Source organism: Xenopus laevis, chromosome 6L, assembly GCF_017654675.1.
Source record: "Xenopus laevis strain J_2021 chromosome 6L, Xenopus_laevis_v10.1, whole genome shotgun sequence".
NCBI classification, from domain to species: domain Eukaryota; kingdom Metazoa; phylum Chordata; class Amphibia; order Anura; family Pipidae; genus Xenopus; species Xenopus laevis.
In genome coordinates, this window is record NC_054381.1 from 50169341 (window position 1) to 50176640 (window position 7300).

General features: G+C 38.5%; 1 long non-coding RNA gene across 1 annotated transcript; it reads left to right on the forward strand.

Moving 5' to 3' along the window:
- Positions 1 to 1992: 1992 nt before the first annotated feature.
- On the forward strand, positions 1993 to 6615 carry LOC121394859. Its single transcript, XR_005962042.1, has 2 exons — positions 1993 to 2091; positions 6438 to 6615. It is a non-coding gene; the product is annotated as an uncharacterized LOC121394859 (long non-coding RNA).
- Positions 6616 to 7300: the final 685 nt, after the last annotated feature.

Here is a 7300-nt window from a genome sequence, read left to right on the forward strand (position 1 = left end):
TTTTTGGTATGTTCCAAGCAAACACACTCGCTGCAGTGATGTCACACTGTGTCCTACTTGCAAGGCCATACCCCAAGGCTAGTAGGAGAGAATTACTACACATGACTAAGATCTACAGGGAAGTGTTGAGAGGTGATAAAGAAGACTTTGTGATAAAGGAAGAACCAATCACTCCCCAGGACAAGGTTATTTTTGGCCAGCAGTGAGACTTTATAACTTTACAGAAACCAGGGAAGATACAACTATAGAAATATCATTGCATTTGCATTACTGAATATTATTAATTGCCTTAAAATGGCAAAAAGTAGCTTGTATTTAAAGAAATGCACAATGATACTTGCAAAAGAAAGTTCAACCGAGACATCTGGTCTAGAAGACGATATACAATAAACAAAGGTATATATTAGCATATTTTATCAAGCGGTAACAGCAGAAGGTGTGATAAAACATCTGTGTCATTTAAATGGATGTACATGGGAACAAAGAAATTAATTTACAACATGGCTGTAAAAATATAGGTGCTGTACATTCATTTATCATACATGCATAGTGACGTGTATATAAAAGAATGTAGTTATAGCTGAATAGTTGAATTATAAAAAAAAACCCACAATGAATAAAACATTACCAATTTGGGGTAATTTACAACAAAGAAAGTAGTGTGTATAGTGAATTAAGAAAAAGGCCCCAACTGCACTTTGCACATCACCCTCCTTTGTTGCTCTTTTGACACAAGTCTCTTTACTTTGTTTCAGAGCACATAGACCTATTGCTACCCCCTTGAATAGAGTGATGTCTGTGTCCTGTAGCACTATATTCAAGAGGGGTGGGTGTTGAAGATACAAGCCACAAAGGAGCCCTGATCTTTCCATCTGCCCTGTGGCAGTTGAGGCCTGCACCCCCTGTTGCTGAGGTGTGCACAAGACTAGGTATGGACTGCAGCCAGACTGGGGGAAGAAATGAGCACTAAAGGGTATGCTTTTGCATCTCTAAGCCCTTTACCACTTCATTCAGTCTTCTTGAATGATCCCATAAAATGTCATATAATAGTATGTAAACAGCAACAACATCATGATGTTGGACTGAGAGTCACAAACATGGCAAACTGCACATAAATATTGTATCGCATCCGGTAGGAGCTTCTAGGGGCTCTCCACACCAATGTGCTACCCAGCAGCTAATGGGTCTACTAGTTCTTTTTAAAGGAACAGTAACATTTAAAAAATGAAAGTGTTTTAAAGTAATAAAAATATAATGCAGCGTTGCCCTGCACTGGTAAAACTGCTGTGATGGCTTCAGAAACACAACTATTGTTTATATAAATAAGCTGCTGTGTAGCAATGGGGGCAGCCATTCAAAGGAGAAAAGGCTCAGGTTACACAGCAGATAAGCTCTGTAGAACATAATGGTGTTATCTGTTATCCACTATTTAACCTGTGCCATATAGCCTTTTTTCAATTCCTGCCATTGCTACACAGCAGCTTGTTTATATGAACTATAGTAGTGTTTCTGAAGCAAACACATCAGTTTTACCAGTGCAGGGCAACAGTACATGATATTTTCATTACTTTAACACACTTTCATGTTTTGGTGTTACTGTTCCTTTAAACGCCTGAACCCTAGCTGCAATAGATTGGTCAGTGCTAACTGTCAGTTTCAGGCCAGGTGTTTCCCTTATTACTGCATAGGCCTTTTGTTTTTGCTCCTTACTGATTGTAGTTATAGCTTTCTTTACTGGATCGAATGTCTCCCATCTTTAAAATGAGGTTTTATAGGATAGAAGGAGTTCAGCATTTGAATATATCATAGTATACTTTTTACTGTATAAATTAGCTTCAACAGCAATTACTCATGTCTATCTTTAGTGCTTTCCTAGTTTCTTATTCTGGAAGCCTATTATTGTTATAGCGTATGGTGCATTTTGAAAGTGAAAGCATTTTACTGTTATTTCCTGACCATGTGAAATTCTTTTATTGTGTGTGTTTCCGAAACAGGAAAGTTAATCTGACAAAAAGGGCTTTGAAGGAAGAAATTACTCTGCTTGATACCCTACAAAATGGAGAGAACACTTGGAACAAGTGACACATTATTGTGAGTGGGTAGAAAATGAATTAGACTGTTGCGGTTTTATTGTTGTAAACTAAACGTTATAAAGTCAGGGAGCAATGTATGTTTCACTGGAAAATATATATTTTATAAAAATGTAGTTTTTCTTAGTGGAAACTTTTTGATTTACAAACATGTTTTCTGTTCACTCAGATCCCAAATCTAAGTGCTTTATCTCTGGGGAAACCTAATTACAATGATCAGTTTTGTTTTTCTGTTAAACAGATATTGAAATCTCCTTACACCCATTTTCATATAAAACTGTATAGTATTTTACATGGCTTAATTACTGGTGTGTTGTCACATTTAAGATTCAAGATTAAACAGTTAAATGCTTTTGTTTACTCTGCATCAGCTAAGAGGGTGCAATTAAGCATGCAAGTGCAGTGTGCAAATAGGAATTTGTTGGTTGATTTTGCCTACAATGCAGCATTTTCCCCACAATTCCAGTGCATTTGTGGCCACAAGTTGATGACGCCCCAGACAGAATTGCACAGGAATTCATTCAAGAATCAGGTGCAAGTAGTGGCTACAAATTTTCATTGTGGGAATTGTGTCCCTTCCGAGATGCGGTATTAAAACAGCATTAGCAGTGCTTCAGGTGAGAAGTCCATGGGGTGAATTTACTAAAGGGTGAAGTGGCTAACGCTAGCGAAAATTCGCCAGCATGACTTCATTTCGTTACTTCGCCAATTTACTAACGGGTACTGGCATAAATTCACTAACAAAGTGGACCTACTCTAGCTCTACTTCACACTCTTACGACAGGCGAAGTTGCGCTATGGCGAAGGGACGTAACTACTCTAATTTACTAACTTGCAGATTTTCTGAACGTTATCTCTTGTGCCAGACTTGCCTTCGCCACCTCAGATCAGGTGAAGTGCAATAGAGTAGATAGGGCTTGCTTCAAAAAAAGCTGAATTTTTTTCTAAGTCCCAAAATACTCTGGCGTCTTTTACTTTTTTAAAGGTGATAGGCTGAAAAAGACCCCCCCTACATTTCCTAACATATGGCACCTAAACTATACACAGGGCACATGTGTAGGGGCAAAATAACAACTCTATTTTATTTTATAAAGCTTTCCCAGGCTTGTGTAGTGTAATGTATTTGCTGCTACATATACGTCCATTGTACTTTAACTTGGCGCCGTATGCAAATTAGACATTGCTAGCGTAACCTCGCTTTTCTTGACAAATTAACGGTAGCACAACTTCGCTACCTTTTGCCTCCCTAGAGCGCAACTTCACTCAACTGAGTGAATTAGCGGCGGAAGTGCGGCGAAGTGTAGCGAAGCCAACGCTGGCGCAACTTCGAAGGTAAGCAAATTTGCCCTCATGTCTCCATTCTAAAGGGGTGGCCTCCTATCTTTTAAATCACAGTGGAGAACTCAAGTCATTCACATGTCCGTTATGTAGCCAATTATGATTCAAAAATGATTTAAAGGGACTTTCTTTCAGAAATTGTAACTGGTGCTGATCCTCATTAAAGATTACTTTATCTGTAGAATACATCTATATCTGGTTCCATGTTACTCAGTTACTCAAAGGTGGAAAGATGTACTCAGAAAACACATTTTTTATTATGAAATATTCCAGGTTAATGTTTTGTTTCTCTTCTTAACCACTATTTGCCAGTTGCAGCATTGGACTGGGGTGTTGAGGGACCACTGGGGCTACAACCACAAGGGCTCTCCTTGCAATATCAAGGGTACCCCCTACAGACATGTGCCCTCCCACCACCACTGCCACTATTGCACTTTTACCTCCTTCCTCAACACGCAGCTGTGATAGGCCAAAACGGGAGTGGCGGGAAAGTCTCTGCAGTGCCATGGGGAACAGGATTGGGTTGGCTGGGGGCCCGTGAAGGCCAGACCCCAATGGGTGTTTTCCCAGGGTCCCGCCAACCCAATTTGACCCTGTGGGGTCACTAAATAATCAAAAAACATGAAATTAAGGAGGGACATAAGTTGGGCTTGGGGCTGCATTTTTTATTTACGTGTCGCAGTTCCATCACTAGTAAAGAAGTAAACAGGTAAAGTGTGCAAGACTCAGTGCATAATCTATGACATGCTAGGGAACAGTGGGTTTGAAGGTGGCATCACACATTTCCCAGTTATAAGGGCATCTTATCTTTTATTTTTTGATGTACTTACCACCCCAAATGGACAGTGCTATGGAACCTTGCTACATTGGTTTGGATGAATTTTGGATATAGCCAACAAAATTAACATGTTGAGTGTTTTGGCCCATTAAAGTTAAAATGCTTCAAGTGCAAAAAACAATGCTGAATGCACCTTTACATTTGGCCCTTGTAATGGTTTATTTTTTAGTAACTTTAAACATTCTACACTTTTACAAACTAAATAGGGTCTGATGAGGAAAAGGGATTTTCTTGAATGTAAAATAACTTTTACTTAGTCAAACACAATATGCAGCACTTTTAAATAGCAATATGGCAAGGGCTAATATTATGCAGAGGTTTGATACCACCAGTGCAGGTTAGTGGAAAGCAAATATTTCCCAGAATTCCTAGCCCCCACTTCTTTAGTAGAAACTAAATCACCAAAAATGTGAGCTCAGTTTACTTTTATTGGTGGTAATTGCCGGTAATTCACACCCTGATAGCCTAGTAAGAGGGAAACGAGTAAGTGTGCAATCTCCAGTGAACTAATAGCCTCTCCAAGAAATAACTGTAAAAACTGAGATAATGAAACTGAATTCAGCAGCAGAAGACTGGTAAGGTGTTTGGAGGCCACCACACAAGATTGGATAATATTATTGGCCCATGATGTGGGTAACAAAGAAGATCAAGCAAGAAGCATGCTTTTCAGAAGCCTAAATGTACAGGGGAATTCAAAAATGTATTGCCAGTTCTCAGAAGTTTTATGTAGTGAGTATAGTGAATATCATTATTCATTTCTGCAGCCATAAGTTGGTAAAACTCATGATTCAGAGGTGTGAGAAATTCATATTTTAACACTTAACAATTGGAGGCAGCAATAAAGCATTTAAAATGAATACTGATGAAAGTTAAGAACATTAATGCAGCTTGAGGCAATGGCATATATTAAAGCCCTAATTATAGATGAATGTATTAATTACTTTAAACTCATACTGCATGTTTTAGAAGAAAAAAAAACAGTTTTAGCCTTTTCTTAGCTGATAAACTCAAGAGTTTTATCTAGATTTCCCACTAGAGTTTAGGGAAAGTCAGACCAGTGAAACACTATATGATTTTCCTTCTTAAAGCAAAGATTTATGAAGGAGGTCACCTTTTTCTTTTGCTCTGAAGTAGATTATGTATAATAGTTGAACTGAAAGCCTTTATGAAAAAAAGCTTATGTCTTGCAGTCTATGAGGCAGATTTATCAAAATGTGAAATGTACATCAGAAAAATTCACCCACTTTCTATTCATTCCTATCCGATTTTTAAAAGTGCATTTATCAATGGGTGAAAGTTCACCATTAATATATATGCTTTTAAAAATCCCATAGGATTGAATAGACAGAACCATGGCAAAATATGCAACTAATGAATATTTTAAACCTCTGGGTAGTGATAGGTAAATATGTCCCGTTTCTCTTCGCCGGAAAATTTGCAAAACATCGGAATATTCCCAAAATGTATTGAAGTCAATGGGCGTAGGATATGTAAAATTGAGGTTTTACTGTATATATATCTTCCGCATTGATCTCTGTCTAAACCTTTTGGTATTTATGACAGAACCCCTCAAAGACCCCAAAATCCCTAGCACCTAACAACAATGCTGATCCTGGTGCCAAAAACCAGAAAAGGGCCCTGATCTCGAACAACTTCACTTTAAATCCTTCATCTGAACATGTCCCCCATCCTTGAACTCATGCTCATGACTTTAGTCCAGTTCTCTCCTGGCTCTCCTGGCATGCTCAAGTGTCCCCTACATTAAAACCATTAGCATTAGCAGGTTCCATTATACTAGATAATCAAATGTTTTTTTTTTTAAAAAAACAATTTTTATTTGAGCAAAAGTTAGGCACATGTTCCACATCTCTGAAAATGTACAATAATGATTCTGTCACAGCAGCTGGCATAGATCAGGTGTACAGATTGCCACTGTAGTACGACAAATACATGAAGCATATCACATTTACATTGTGAAAGTTACAATCCTGTACATTCTAAGTCACCAAAACGTCAGGTAGAAATGGAGATGTAGGTAATGATGCATGACATTAAGCCATATGAATGGACTCTATAAGTTTTATGAACTGATTAACATATATAACCTATAAAATTTTCAATAACCAGTGTGAACGTGATGACCGTTACCATTATTCTTTGTCTATCGCTAGGTCTCATTAAATTTTCAACGTCGCAGTGCCGGAGGTGTCATCAACCCATGTCGTGAAAGTTCAGTCACAAGCTAATAGGAGGATCTCCACTTATAGTTCTCAATGCGTACCATTCCGTATGTTGGAAGCATTCTTGTAACCTTACCTTAACTGCCTGCGGAATGGTGTCAATAAACGTCTCCCAAGTTTCGAAAAATCGTTGTACTATTGTGTTTTTATTCAAAGAAGATTCCACCCAGTCCATATAAAAAACTCTAACTAATTTTTCCAGAAACAATTTGACAGTGGGGGGTGTAGTTAATATCCAGACCTGAAGTATCGTTTTCTTTGCCACTGCAGATATAATAAGTAGTAATCTCCGTGCACCTCGCGTAATTCTGGTATGGATGTCAGGGGTAATCCCCCAGAGTGCCCATGCAGCCGATAACGGGATATAGTTAACCAGGTGTCTGGTTGCATAGTCTCTTATCTGATTCCAAAACCTTCGAATGAGCGGACATGCCCATAAGCAATGTATGAGGTTAGCTGTGGGTTGTCCACATTTTGGACAATCACCATTCTCACGTCTATGCATTTTAAAAAGCACTTCTGGGGTCAGGTAGGTTCTATGCAATAAGTTAAGAAACATTTCTCTATAAATGCTTGAGGGTAAAGTAAACCATAGCCTTTTATACATCCTAAACACGTCTTCCATTCCCAAGTCTGGTAAGTCTATTGTCCATAGTCTGGGTCCCTTGGGTAAACCATCATAGTCAATAATGTCCTGAAGGAATCTATAATTTTGCGATATAGCTCCTTTTGTAGAGTTAGGTCGTAGAAGGTAGCTGTCCAGAGAATTATCCCAGTCCCTTTCCGTGAGAAGT